The following is a 16112-nucleotide window of genomic DNA, read 5'->3' on the forward strand; positions in this document are numbered from 1 at the left end:
GGAGAGAGACCTTGAGACCTCACCAAACTATCTATAAAGTATCTTGTCCACCTCTTCATCCTGGTTGGGTGGCCTGGAGCAGACTCACATGATAATGTCAGTCTTATTGGTCATCACTTTTATTCTGACCCATAAGCTCTCAACCTGTCATCACCATCATTAATTTCCATACATTCACATTCTTTCTTAACAAGAGGGCTACACCACCACCTTTCTTGCCTTGCCTATCTCTTTTAAAAAGTCAGTCACCATCCATCACAGCACTCCAGTTGAGTCATTCCACCATATTTCCATGATGGCAACTATATCATAGCATAGCTTTCTGACCTCACAATGGCTTCCAACTCCTTCTGTGTATTACCCATGCTGTGTCCATTAGTAAAAAAGCACCTGAGATGGGCCTCGTTTTGAGTGACAGTGGTCTTAAAACCCTCCTGACCATATCCAGGTGTTTCCGTAGCAATCAACCTCACACCAGCCCTTGTTTTCTTCCTATAAAAAGGTGAGTCGTCCTATTTCTTCACCAGGGCACAAGACTGTGTGATCTTACTATTAAATCCTTCTCCTACAAGCACTGTACATACAGGCTCTGTTCTAGTGACCCCAGTTACACTCCCATCCTCCTTTGTACCTAGTTTAAAGCTCTATCAATGAACCTTCCCAACACCCATCATGAGACCCCTTTCCACTGGTAGGATAAGGTACTGCTATTCGTTGCCAGCAGGTCTGGTCTTGTGTAAATCGAGCAGAGGTCAAAAAACCCAAACCCCTGCTGGGCACATCAGGCTCAGAGCCAGGTACTAATCCATTGGTCCATCGTATTTAGTTCCTCATCATTCCCTATAACTGGAAGGATAGAGCAGAACATGACTTGTCCTTCTGAACCCTTGACCTGTCACCCGAAGTCTCTGAAGTCTTTTTTCATAGTCCTTAGAGAACTACTTCCTATACAGTCGCTGCCTACCTGAAACAACAATAGGGGATAGTAATCTGAGGGCCATACAACTGAAGGAAGTTTCTTCCTTACATCTTTAACCTAGGCCCCCAGGAGGCAACAGACCTCCCTGGATAGAGGTTCTGGTCAACATATTTGTCCTTCTGCTTCCTTCAGCAGAGAATCACCGATGACAATGACCCATCATTTTTTCTTTGCTGGAAAGATTTTAATGCTAATTGTAGTCTGGCTGGACTTTGGTGATGCCCCCAACTGGGGAGAACCATCATAACCACCACTGTCCAGCTGCCCCTGCAGAGCACTGTACCTGTTCCACAGGGGCAGCTGGGGAGGCAGGAGAATCTCTGATGCCGGTGCACCTGCATTGCTGAGCAGGGGCCTTTTGCCACTGCACCATTCCCCCTAATTCTTCATCATTATTAGGGGGGAGGAGAGGACGGGGTTCAGTGTAGCAGGAGCACTGTCTGCCTGCTGGTTCCTCTGTTACCTGTTTGCAAGGTGGCAGGGGATGATGCGTTCCATGTTGAGCATCAGCTGGCTGCCAAGATCCCAGGCCAGTAAGGACTGATACCACCAATCAATCTCCCTCTCATATTCCCTAATGTTCCTCAGCCTCTCTGCCTCCTTCTTCAGGTCAACCACAAGGCTGAGTAAGTCATTTAGCTGGCTGCATCTAACACAAGTGCTGTCTCCATCACCTAGCACTACAAAGGCTGAGCTCTGGTACTGCAGCCTGTGCACTACCATATTTTTTTGGGACCTTAGCCTGAGTCTCCACATTTTCCTCGGCCGCAGCCTTCCTTTTATGTGTGCATGGGACCTCAGTCTGGGTCTCCACCTTTTTGCCTGGCAATAGCCTTCCTCCGGGCTGCAGACATAGCAAAACAGCGGACTCACTAGCACAGTTAGGGTAGCCTTAATGGGGTGTGACTGATCAGCTCTGCCCCGCTGCCGGTGGTGCTGACACCGCCCTTGCCCCGTTACCAGGCTGTTAGCAGGTGTTCCCACACTCGTCACTCGCTGCACAGTGAGATAACAAGCCTTCTCACTGTGTAGTAATGTGAATGGGTGGCTCACGGAGTCACACGGACGTGATTCCTCCTCTCTGTCCCTAACGTCCAACGACCCGTCCTTGCTCACCCCGAGGCGTTTTCTAGGCAGGGGTCGTGAATGCAAAGCCGTTGCTCTGGCAACGCCCACGCCAGTCAGCTGCTCTTGCGAGAGCTTCTCCATCATCTCGGTGCTCCCTGGATGAAGGAACTGAGTGAAGATCCCCTGTACCTCCTGGTCAGTCACTGCGGTTCTGGCCAGGACAGCTTCGAAGCAGCTAACTTCGGCAATCAAGTCTTGGGGAAGAAGGGCATGAACAGTTGCCCATCCACTCAATGGGGCTAGTGGGGTTGAAGCACGCACTTGAAGACCTATCACACTGTGCAAGACAGTACAGTAGTTGAACATTTTGAATATTTAATATGTTATTTCTGTTGTGGTTTTGTGATGTCACTGCCATGAAAATCTGCTGAACTAGAATATTTTGCTGAATGAGTTTCCAGTCCTGCTTCAAATTGTTTCCATTTGCCTATACAATAAAATTTATCACTATAATTTAAAACTGTTCTGAATATGTGTTTTTTAACTTTCTCTGGTCACCTGTATAGAATCTGAGAATGGCGTGGATTGGAAGGGATCCCAAGGATCATCAAGTTCCAATCACCCTGACCCTGACAACCAACCTCCAGATCTGGCACTAGACCAGGTTGCCCAAGGTCTCATCGAATCTGGTCTTGAACACCACCAGGGATGGAGTATTCACAGCCTCTCTGGGCAGCCTGTTCCAGCACCTTACCACTCTCTCTGTAAAGAACTTCCCCCTGACATCCAACCTAAATCTTCCCTCCTTGAGCTTAAAACCATTCCTCATTGTCCTATCACTGTCTACCCTTGTAAAAAGTTGATTCCCCTTCTATTTGTAATCACCTTTTAAATACTGGAAGGCTGCAGTGAAGTCTCTTTTCAGCCTTCTCTTCTCCAGGCTGAGCAAGCCCAGTTTCCTCAGCCTGTCTTCAAAGGGTACCTGCTGTAGCCCTCTGATCATCTTCATGGTCTTCCTCTGGACCCCCTCTAACAGCTCCATATCTTTCCTGTATCGGGGCCCTGGATCTAGACACAGTACTCCAGATGGGATCTCATGAGAGCAAGACAATCACCTCCTTGTCCCTGCTGGCCACCCCTCTTCTGATGGAGCCGAGAATACCATTGGCCTTCTGAGCTGCAGGAGCACATTGCTGGCTCACATTCAGTTTTTCATCCATCAGGACCCCCAGGGTCGTTCTCCACAGGGTTAGTATCAAGTTCTTCTTCTCCCAGTCTATATACATATTTGGGTTGCTCTGACCCAAGTACAAAACCTTGCACTTTGCTTTGTTGAGCCTTATTAGGTTCACAAAGACCCACCTTTCGAGTTTGTTATGGTCCCTCTGAATGGTGCCCCTCCCTTTTAATGTGTCATTCATACCATTCAGCTTGGTGTCATTGGCTTTTTCCATGTCTGATGTAGCCAGTTCTCCTTCCTCATTTACCAAAGGAAGTATGTTCTCTTGGGCCTACCTCTTCTGGCCAATTTATTTACAGAATCCCTTCTTGTTGTTTTTAACATCCCTCACCAAGTTCAGTTCTGTCTGCGCCTTGGCTTTCCTAATCCCTTCTCTGCAAACCCAGACAGCATCCCTGTATTCTCCCCAGGTGACACACCCTTGTTTCCACAGTCACTACAATTCCTTCTTTTCCCTCAGTCTAACCATCACATCCTCACCAAGCCATGCTGATTTCCCACCTCCCCTGCTCACTTTCTTATTCAAAGCGATGGAGAGCTCTTGCTCTCTCAGAAAGGTGTCCCTAAAGATTAGCCATCTTATCCAACAATTCCTCAAATAGCCTAAAGTTCACCCTCCCAAAGTTCAGGGTCCTGACCCTACTCTTTGTTAGGCCCACATTCCTTGAGATCACAGATTCAACCAGGGCATGGTTGCTGCAGCTTATGCCTTCTCCAAACTTAATGCCTTTAGTAATCTCCTCTGCACTGATGAGTACCAGATCAAACAGTGCTTCACCTCTTCAATAAATCAGGCACTTGCACCAGAAAGTTATCATCCACACATGCCAGGAGACTCCTGAATCTTTTGCAGCTCACCATGCAGGTACCTGAGTGGTTGAAATCCCCCATCAGGAAGAGTGCCTGCAAGCATGATGCTTCCTGCAGCTAAAGGAAGAAGGTCTCATCAGTAGGCTCCCCTTCATCAGGTGACCCATGGTAAACTCCTAGCAGCAGGTGCCCTTTATTAGTCCTTTCCCTAATTCTTACCCAGAGGCTCTCAACATGCTCCTCACTTTTTCTCAGAGGGAGCTTCTCACAGTCTATCCAGTCTTGAAAATAGAGGGCAACTCTCCCACCCTTCCTACCTACCCTATCTCTTCTAAAAAGGCAATACCCCTCTACAGTCTTCATAATATTTATAATGGAATATCTGCAAAGCAACAAAATAGAAAAGCTTTCCAATTCTTTAAGAAAATGAATGTAATCCTAAGAATTTTCTTTATTTGTGTCTTTTTTTTCCCCCTTAATAATCACTAAACTATCTTGAATTTTACTACTGCTTCCCTCTGTCTCCTTTTCTGACATTTTGAGTTTCTTGCCAGTAAGAGAAACACAAAACCTTTTGAGGCATCTTCGAAATTAAATTTGAAGCATATAAGATTCTCACTGATAGCAGCAGATGCTAAAGGGTTTGGTGACAGAAAAGTGAGCCCTCTAAAATGGAGAAATAAAACATGGAAGAAAGGAGAGGTGCTTCTCTCCAGAGACATGTACTTAATGAGGTCGGGATTTATAATAACTTCCAATAAGAAGTGGCTGAAATTCATAACAAATACATTGATTTATTATAGACTTAACTGCTAAGTATATTCTGACAGTAGAATTTATGCAATAAATTAAAATGTCAGGAAAGGTATTTGGAAGAGAAGCAAAAAGAAAAAAATACACCCATCTGCCTCTACTCCAAAACTGGCTCTGCTAGCACTCCCAGCAACCTGATGACAACCCAAAGCAATGAGGCCAGCAAGGCCTCTACTGCTCACCATCCTTTTAAAATGGTTTGTGTTTCCTGAAGAAAACTAAGTGCCTTACTGAAAACACTCAGGCTTCTGTACTGTCATATTTATGTAATGATACACAATCACAGAATGATTGAGATGGGAAGAGAGCTCTGGAAACCATCAAGTCCAAAGCTCTATCCAAAGAAAAGTCCCAGGGTTCCACTGGACACTATTCAGTCAGGATTTGAAAATTTCTACAGATTGAGAGGCCATAACTCCAAAGGGAAAACTGTATCCTTCTTCAGTTGGACCCACAGCAAAAACACCTTTTGTTAATTTTCCTATATTTCAGTTTGTGCTAGTTGCCTATTTTTCTGTTACAGGACATTACTGAGAAGAATTCAGTTGTTGTCTCCTTTATACTTCCATGAGGTAATCACACATATGATTAAGACCTCCACATACATTCTTTTCTCCAGGTTCAACAATCCCAACTCTCTCAGCCTTTCCTTGTATGACGGGTGCTCCAAGCCCTTTATCATCTTTGTAGCTATTGCTGGACTCATCCCACTATATCCACCCCTATCTTTACTGGGCAGCCTGGAACTGAACATAGGACTCCAGATGTTTCTCCCTATTACTGCACAAGAAAGAATGATCATCTCCCTCCTCCTACTGGCTATGGTCTTCCAAATGCAGTGCAGGAGGTTTTTGGATTTTTTTTTTATATGATGACAAATTCAGGTTGTTGTCCACCAATTTGCCCAAAGCCTTTTCTACAATGGAATTTCAGTCTACACTGGTCTGATAAAGTCAAGAAAAGCAACATCTGCTGCTCTCCTCTTGTTTGCTATGTCAGTCATTTCATTGTTGAAGGCTATCAAGTTGGTCAGGGATTTCTCCTTTGTAAGGCCATACTGACTATTCCATTCACCTGTTTGTCCTACATACATTTGGAAATTATTTCTGGCTTTGTTTGCTCATAGTCCCTTGCAGAAATCAAAAAGGGACTAATTCTTGTCTGAATTCCCTTGAAATAAATAAATTCTACTGCTCTTAAAAAGGCAGTAAAATTGTTTGGGCAAATTCTTCAATGTGTTTTATCTTGTCAGAACTTAACTCTGTTGAAAATCTTCAAACACATTGGCTGTTTCCCAGTGGAAACCACTGAATTATCTCTGAGTTTATTTGGTAGCATGAATTTAGATGCAGATGTGCTACTAAAAACTGCTGGCTTGCTAATTGAAAATCATCTACAGAGTAAGTAGATAGGTGCAAATCAGCTACTATAATCTTCTGCTCAGGGTCCAACTTTTCATTCTGTTGTGCATGGGATACTCTTTTATACAAAGATGTCTGAGAGAAGGCCCAGTGTTAAGCAGGCAGAAAAGTTATGGAGTATCTCAGGGTACTTTTTAATTGTAATTCCAATAGAAACTGCAGTGCTGCTCTCGTTAGGAAGGTAGTTACCTTCTTAACTGAGAACTGAACTGAGGTAGGAAGCTGACAGATTTGACTCTCAGCATGGCAGAAATACCTGTTAAGTGCAATATTGTATACTGATAAACTAAACCATCAGATACGTGGGAGCTGAATACCTGAGACAGAGACCCAACTACCCAACTTACAAACTAGCTTTCCTTTTCATATTCTTTCAAGATCATCTATTATACTGCTAGGTATCTGGAAGCAGCATAAGTTAGGCTTAATTTCATTCTGCAAGTCTATTCTAAAACATCAAAGAGCAATAGCAATATGCTGATTGCCAAAGGAAATGCACTGTAGTCAGTGTCACTGATGTTGAGGGGAAATATTCTATACATATTATTGCAATTATAGAAAGGAGAGAATCTTCATTTTGGCAGTGCTTGACTTTTTTTATACAGTGGTGCTTCCTCCTACAAAAGGGAACATATGGGTATATAGAATCTCTCACACAGACTTTCTAAATGTGGCTGTTACCAGTAGCGGCAACAAGTTATAAACAAAATCAGGCTCATCATAAAGCTGTCAAAAGAGATTCGTCCACCAACCCATGCTTGTAAAAACTCCAGAGAGCAGCAAGTAGCCAATTATATTATTGCTGGTGGTATTCAACAGAAAGAGGTAGAGTTTAGAGTCTAGAAATAAAAATAAATTGACTTTGCAATGGTAAAATGGCAATGATGAATATCAGTTTCTGAATTTACAAAGTAATATCTGGAATACAGACTGAGTTTTACATGCTGATGGATTAAAGAACTCATTGGCATATTCATACTACCTTTTCACATATAGTTTACGTATATAATTTTGACATGAGTCAGACCACAGAAAGATATAATCAAACAATCTTTGAGAATATATGAGTACTAAAGAAGGAAAGTAAAACTAACATGATTTCTGTACAATATGGAGTATAATGTCATAGAGTTGTAGAAACAGTATAATTTGGATTGCAGGGGACCTGAAAGACCATCTTGTTCCAACCTCCTGTCCACAGACAGAGAAACCTTCCACCCAGCTGCCCGAAGACCCATCCAGCCTGGCCTTGAACACCACCAGGGATGGGACATGCATGACTTCTCTGGCACCCTGCTGGGACAGGGTCACTACACCCTGAGTAAAGAATTTATCCCAAATATTTAATCCAAATCTCCCCTCATTTATCTGAAAGCCATTACTTTTTTTTCTATTTGTTCTGTTTTGTTCACTACACTCCCTCGTAGAGACCCTCCCCAACTTTCATGTCTTTTTTGTTTTGGAGGTCTCAGGCTTGAACACAGTACTCCAGGTGGGGCCTCAGAAGGACAGAGCAGAGGGGCATAACCACCTCCTTTGTCCTGCTGGCCACCCCTCTTTCAATGAGCCCAGGCTACTGTTGGCTTTCTGGCCTGCAAGAGCACACCTCTGGCTTATATTCAGTACCCTCAAGTCCTTCTTTGTAGAGTTGCTCACAATCCACTCATCCAGACAGTTCCTTTTCTTCTGAGTTAGTCCATCAATCCAATCTGTTTTTCCTATTTGTAGACAAGGGAGTTGTGTGGGACAGTGTCAAAAACTTTGCATGAGTCCAGGCAGATGACACTGGTCATCACTTCTGCAACCCAATTGTGTAAGGCCACTGAAGGCATCAGAGACTGTTTCCACTACTTTACATGAGAACTCAATTGGTATCATAGAATCATAGAATCACAGAGCATGACCATAATGATCACCTAGTTTCAACTCCCTTGCTATGTGCAGGGTCACTAACCACTAGACCAGACTGCCCAGAGCCACATCCAGCCTGGCCTTGAATGCCTCCAGGGATGGGTATCCACAACCTCTCTGGGCAACCTGTTCCAGTGCATCACCACCCTCTGTGTGAAAAATGGTAGTTTCAAGTTTGATCAAAAACAAACAAACAAAAAGAAGAATGGCTTGGGAATGAACCGATCCTTTTCTTCTCCTCTCCTCTCCTCTCCTCTCCTCTCCTCTCCTCTCCTCTCCTCTCCTCTCCTCTCCTCTCCTCTCCTCTCCTCTCCTCTCCTCTCCTCTCCTCTCTCTCCTCTCCTCTCCTCTCCTCTCCTCTCCTCTCCTCTCCTCTCCTCTCCTCTCTCCTCTCCTCCTCTCTCCTCTCCTCCCCTCTCCTCTCTTCTCCGCTGCTTTTTTTTCTCATTAATCATGATTGTTTTGTATTTTGCTATCATCTTAAGACAATGTGCTTTTCCTACTCTTTCTCAACCACCTTGAATGGGTGAGATAGATGCAGTGTGGCGAGACACAAGCTAGCTAAACAATCTGTGTTTTCCTGCAATTACTGAGCAACTGAACTGCAGTCCTTCAGACCATGATATGTGTAACCTATTTTGAAACATTAGTGAGATATTAGGAATGGTTCAGATGTTTTTTCAGCCAGACATATTTCATAAATCAGGCTCATAAGACAGCTAGCATTAGGACATATTCTGTATAAACCATACTTTTTTCGTTCAATACTTTCAACATTTTAAAAAATTAGCTTTTAAAAAAATATATGAAATTTGTACTGCTTTTCTTCAGCCATATGGATGAAGCATAACTGCCTCTTCAGCTATCTTTACTTGGAGAGTAAGGTGGAAAGAACATTTGTTATTATTTTGTGGCTCATTTACAGAAAATACAGTTTTGATGTAGGATTTTTGAGATTTTCTGAAGGTAGTTTTTTATTAAAATGTACTTATGCAAGGAAGACTAGAGTAAAGAATGAATGTCATTTGGATAACTTTATTTGGCTAATTAAAGCTACACCAGACATAATTTGAAAATACTAAATTGTCTCAAAAGTTTTGCAACATCTTTTTTATTGCGGTAAGATCAACTTTTAGAAAAGGTGTTTAAAAAAACATCATTCAAGAAAGAGCATAATGATGAATGCATAAAATTAAGATTGTTGGGTAAAACTATACTGGAAATTGGACTAAATTTATATGGCAGAACATCACTGTTCTCTTGAGTTCTGTCATTCTTTTTGAAGCTTCAGCACTGTTGATTGCAGACTACACTCTAACAAAAAGAGGAGTCAGCTTGCTATAACTTACCAGATTTGCAGATAGTAGGATTCCTGAGGCTGTAAGGAGAGAAGGGCTGTGAGATGGTTCATGCAGGTAAATTTCCTTGCTTGGATTACCACCCAATCTGTAAGAGCAGATGAAAGGAATATTGTCAGTGCATATGTCTCTAGAACCAGGGAACAGAAACAGCACATGCCAACCCTAGTGGGGCTGTTAGAAGCCTCTTAGAGCTCGTCTTCAGTCTTTCCTGAATGGAATAGTGTCTACAGAAAATTACTTTTTTTGTCATGTCACACAGTTCACATAAACTGCAGCAGACCTGTAATTGCTTTATACCAGGATACCAAAATGGGTTTATACCAGGGCCACCATTAGCTAACAGATCATCTCACAGACAAATATGGCACTATATTTGGCAATGGGCAACTACTACTTTCAAGCCTGAGAAATAGAGGCCATCTCGAGGAAGCACAGAGAGAGACAGAGAAATGCCAGTTGTGGTGGATGTTGTGCCACTTTTCACCTGCAGAAGAAAAGGATTTGCCAAGTTTACTTGGCCAGCTGTCATACTAAGAGAAGTTGGTCTAGATTTAAGGTTCACACATCAGTGGGTGCAGGTAAAAAGGAACCTAGAAAAGATTTTGGAGGTGAGTTTCGAGATAAGATTCTCAGTGACTAGAGAAGTGTAATGAAAGAGTTAATACTTGAGCCTGCTTCTGTGGAGTCCATGCCCAGAGACCCTGCATATTGTGGTTACAGATAAAAATGATAAGTCAGTAAGAAAATCACTGATTACCCTTGAAAACATATTGTTAACTGATTTGCATGAAAAGATAGGGATAAAGATGTAGCTGTGTAACTGTAGCTAAGGAGCTTTTTTGAGAAAAAAATAATTAATCTCCATGGTATCGAAGCTGAAATGGCTTAGAGGACGTTGCTGGCAGAACTTGTGTTGCTAGTGGAAAACTTCTCCAGTCACAGGAGTTATTCTTGAGCAAAAGCCAAAGGAAACAGGCGTGACTTGCTTTGTCAACTAGTGTATTTTTGATCATTGGAACAATCAGTTTGCATCTTAAAGATTAATCAAAGAAATGTAATTTGACAACCTGCTAAAACCTATGAGATCAAGATGCCTCTCCTAGAAATAGGGTGCCATTAAACATCATCATCACCGTCACCACTGTTCCTGCAGAAACTCTAGCGGTTTCAGCATTATCAATTTCAATTAACAGTAATAGTTCATGAAGGATACCTGTTGGCTTATAACCTTTGATTGCTTGAAAACACATGCTCCATTCTGCATAATGCAATTCCCTTAACTTTTATTACAGGTATTGTAACTCAGTAAGAGTGCACGTTTTTGGGGAGGGCAGTTATATTTATTGTGGAAGGAAAAACCTGGCAAGATTTTTATTTTGGGAGCTATTTATGATGGGTTTAATAACTCAGAGGCATGATGCTATAGCTTAACATGAGGATGAAAGCTCAAGCACATTCATACCAGGATATGCACTAGTATTGTCTTTGTGATGTATTTTGAATAGACGTAAGTTAGAAACTGAGCATCACGCCAACCATCATCTGTAATCCCTACGGTAACTGCTGCTTTTCTGGGTGTTCAGATCTCAGCTCACTGCTATACACATTCCCTTTCTTTCATCATCAACACGTGTTGCAACTGAAAAACTCTGTTACTACGTTTTTAAACATGGCTCTTATAAAGCTGCCTGGAGTGGATCCTGCTTGCCCCTTCTGATTAGTTACACAACTTTTGCTCCCCTTCTGTCTTGTTTGATACATTACAAGTAGATCTCTGGGGGTCTATTCAGTTTCTAGGCTTGTGATTGTATCAGATACATTAAGACATGAACTAATTTTTGGTCTCCAATACACGCTAATAAAAACAACAACAAAATTAAATGATTTTGCCTTATATTGTATTTATGCTTCATCTTTTAATATGAATATATACTGAATTTGGATCCAGTGCAGCCAGTTTTGCAGAGAGAATACTTTCATCTATATCAATATGATAGCCAAAAGATCTCCTGCAAAATATAAATGCACTTTTTGTAGAAATATAAGGTTGCATATTACAGAAAATTCAGTTAATTTATAATTTTCTTCAGTTTCTTCACACATAAATGTTTCTGTCAGAAGAAACACACACAAAAAATCTCTGAAGGGCTACATACACATTGAAAATACTGGCCATGCAATTAGCACTAAAATGAGTGAGTTCAGCAGCTAAGTCCCCATGGAACCTAAAATTCTAATGAACGGTTCTGGATTCAGAAGTCTATAGCTAGATCATTCGAAGGAGAAACACGCAAATCCAGAAAACTGTTATTTGGATCTGCTTAAAAGAGGCACACCCCTACTATTGCAGAGATCCCACTTTAAGTACTTAAAGGAAAGGGAAAGAGAGGAGAGGGAAGAGAAACAGAGAGATCTGAAGCCTATTCAGAAGTAGACAGACAATGATTGTATAACCATTGAAGACACTGAACTGAAGCCACGACAAGGTCCATAAAAAATACTTTGGTTTTTTTTTTTTTTTTTTTTTTCTTTTTGTTCTTCTTTCCTGCACATGCTGGATGTTGGCCTTTAAATAGTTAAACTGTATCAAAGACCTGGTGGTAGGAGCAATGATACTTATTAATCATTTGTGTGTCGTTAGCTACTTTAGTCCTGTTTTCAAATATGGGAGTTTTCACCTTCAATTCAGTAGGATGAAAACATGAAAAATGGTCACTATGTGAGTTTGTCAAAGAATGTGGAAAAAAAATACTGTAATTAAGAGCCACTGATGAAAGAACAAATGGCAAAACAAATGACAGCCTAATGTGAAAAGACATTGTAAGCATTTTCACATTCTCAGTAATCTGAGATGAGCTGACAACTGTAACAAAGTGAGAGGGGGAGGGGAAAACCTGCTGATTAGCACTGCTTCCTGCTGTCATGAATCCCATCTTAGTCTCATCTTCCATATTATTTCCATGCATAGTAAAGGAAGAAAGCACAAATAGTGCAATGTAGCAACAACTGGTTGCTTTCTAGGTTGCTATGCAGAACTAGTAACTTCTTCATGAGTTTTCATAACAAGAACTGTGTGTTCAAAAATTACTTTGTTCACATGGACCAGTAACTTTTCCCCAGCATTCTCAAAGATTTTGCAGTGTGTTTGAAGCCTGTAAAATTGTAGTCAATTGTAGTCAGCTACTGGGCAGCCTGAGAGGATCCCCTCAGAGACCAAATCTCACGGTGGTGGGTGAAAGGAAAAGAAGGCTCTGAGAGAAAGGGCTGCTCTCTCCTCTGATCACTTACCTCTTCTGTGAACACAAGAGTTACACCTGGCAGAAGCACTGGGGCTCTCTGCGCTACCCTTTATGCCTCCATAATTATTTATTCTTCGTTACAGCAGTCATTAAAACAGTAGTGAAGGCTATTTGAAAGTGCCTAGCAATGAATATCTTTAAGAATTTCTAATACTACTATTTTTACATTCCCTCTTAAATATTAGAATAACTCAGAGTTTTAATTTAAACTGAAGCAGCTTCATTTGAAATCTTGATATTGAGGTGGAATCTCGTTGTATGTTCTTTCGTTTGATTGTTAATTTTAATCCTCCCCCCTCCCCACACTCAAATAAATATTTCTTACAGTTATTTTCTAATTCTACACGATCAAAGAAAGTGTTCTGTACCTTTTAAGTTCCCCCTTGATGTTCCTCTAATTGTTTCAATGGAATACATTTTTCAAGCCTTTACTGTTCCATACAGAATGCTGCTGTTTGCTGTTTTGAAAACCATGCATTTTAATTTCAGGTAAGCAGGAAGGGAAAATAATTGCTGTCTGATTTTCATACCATATAACATTCTATCTGCAAGAAATACCTATAGTATATTTTCACTTCATATTTATAAACTCTCATGGATTTCAGATCTGAATGAGTTTGCTTGAAATTTCTGTCTATGTTTAAAGATTTTCTTTGTTAAGAATTTAAATGTTTAAATATTTTCATTATAAGTAAGATAAATGAAATGTTGTTATATTTATTTTCTCCTGAGGAAAGAGAACATGTAAACAAGAGTATCTAATTTCAACATAAACGTTTTGAGAGTTGCCATAGTAATTTGTGCTAGCAATTTTAGTGCTCATATATTCCCCTGAAGTTTGACAGTCTCTGAATTTACAAGAAGTGATTCCTGAGAAGAAATATTCTTAGAGCTTTTGAGTGTCAGTTGGCTGATGGTGGCTGACATGGAGGGCCTTACAAAAAAGGCCCTCAGAGGTGGAATAGACTCAGCATCCTTGATCTGTGACCACTTTGATTCTGAACTTATTTATGATAGTGGTTTCATGTGTTGTTCCTTAATGATATTTCTATGTCATATTTTGCTCATAAAATGAGTAGGAATTACTGTACTGTACAGATGTAGCATTTCCAGTAGAGTCCCTCTACTGGTCTCCTTGAGGGGAAGCCCTTTGTATTGAAAATTGGAAAAAATTACACATAGAGAATAACGGTCTCTCAACATTTTAGAATGTCACTAACAAATCTGTACTGACAATTTGACAAATTTTGTTAGGTTTTTCAATTTTAGTAATCTGAGTTTAATTATATCAGGGCCTATGAATATGCAATTTTCCTGTTATTAAGAACATAAGAAAAAGTGTCAAAAGCATTCATTTCCAAGTTAGATTGATATATTCCTGTTCTCTCCTATTTTGACAAGAGTGTTGTGAAGAAGTCTGCGCAATTGTTTTGTCACAGAGTCATGTGTCAAGCAGTCAGCAGATACTAGATTGTCTGGGAAAAATATAGACTCTCCACATGAAGGATTAAAAAAATGTAGCTCGATGGGAAGAAAAAGGAATGACAGAAAGGTCTGCTTCCAAATTTGTTTTTATTGTTAGAGTCCACAGTCCCTCTTCAGTCTAAGAATAATGGCTTGAAGACTATAAGCCCTCCATATACTCAACAATCTTTTTATGACTATAATAACATTGTTGGTTTGACTTTCATTCTTTTCATTATATTACTCTGCCAGATGCGAGACTTACTGGAGGAAAAAAGAACCAAAAAAAAAAAAAAAAAAAGATTCGGGGACTATATGTCCTATATGCAGCACATAGTTTCCTTGAGATGAGTAATGGCCACATTTGTAAGTGGTGCAAGGTTCATTTTTAATTCTTTATTAGGACTGGAAAAGTCCTGGATAGTGGGACTCAGTATTCATACCAATTGTTTTAACTCCTGAAACTTCAGCTTGAGTACTTCTGGAAAAAACAGTAGACATTAAAAAAAAAAAAAAAAAAAAAAAAGATAAATCAGTGTAATATGAACTCTATTTATTTGCTGTTCCACTGACTAAACAAAACAGTGGCAAAAACAACAACAGAAAGTTGAAATCTTTAGAGGCACTGAGTTGAGTTCAAGTAAGAAAATGTAGCAAATATTAAACTGGTTATTCAGCGGTTGTTTTTTTTTTAATCTTCAACAATCTTTATTCTTGTTGTTGCTGTTTGTTTTATTCACTAGACTGAATGATCACATGAGAGAGGGAAAAGGAATTATGGCATCCTTCTAGCCGCTGATGAGAGCAGGTATTCAGAGAAGTTGTGAACATCGAACATCTGCAACAGCAGGCTAAATTCTGAGTACTAACAGAGGTTTCTGACATATGTTATGCAAGGATTTAAGTTTAAGTTACTCTCATTGTGGCCACAGAAGGAAAATCTAAGAATATTTAACACATCCTGAAAAAATTTGAAATTAACCTCCTATTGTTTATTTATCAGAAATTATTGCATAACATGCAACAGAGAACCTGTAGAAGAAGTAATGTTTCTTTTCTTCTTATACATTTTTTGTTAGCACTTTATTGCTTCTAAGTTCTATTCTATTTAAACTGCCCTGTGTTACAGCAGAATTACATGTTAGTAACTAGTGAATAGCCAACCTCAAAAGTCACAAGTACCAACCAGGCGCCTTGTGCATGTTTACATCTGGTGCAAGTAGCTACTGAGCTTGTTTACTCATTTCCAAGGTAATTACTTTCTGTGTCCCACAATTTGTACTTAATTTCTATCTTGCATGTCTTCCTTTGATTAAACTCTGTGTTGCTTCATAAATAATATTTTTTTCCAGTCTGATGAATGCATCCAGACAGACCTCCTAAGAAGCAACAGAGCTGCCCAGATCTCCAGTTGCAAGGAACTCCAGAATGAAGTCCTGTCATGTGAAACAGTGGGAGTTAAAGAGTTAATGTTCTGGTTCTATGGACTGCTTTTTTGGGGCATTTGGTTCTAGGAGGGGAGGGGAGGAGTGGCATTCCCCAGAAGACTTCACACCCACAGGAAGAAAGCTGGAGCTTCCTGGCAGGTCACGAATCTATCTTTGTTCACTAAGGAGAAGCATATGATCCCTGATTGTTTTCACCTGCAGTGGTAGAGTAAGGCCTCTGTTTCAGACACTCTCATTTTGTTTAATTTGTTGGTCTCAATTACAATTGTATTTTGTTACTCTGTATTATCTTGCATTC

The sequence above is a fragment of the Meleagris gallopavo genome, chromosome Z (genome assembly GCF_905368555.1).
Source record: "Meleagris gallopavo chromosome Z, MGAL_WU_HG_1.1, whole genome shotgun sequence".
NCBI classification, from domain to species: domain Eukaryota; kingdom Metazoa; phylum Chordata; class Aves; order Galliformes; family Phasianidae; genus Meleagris; species Meleagris gallopavo.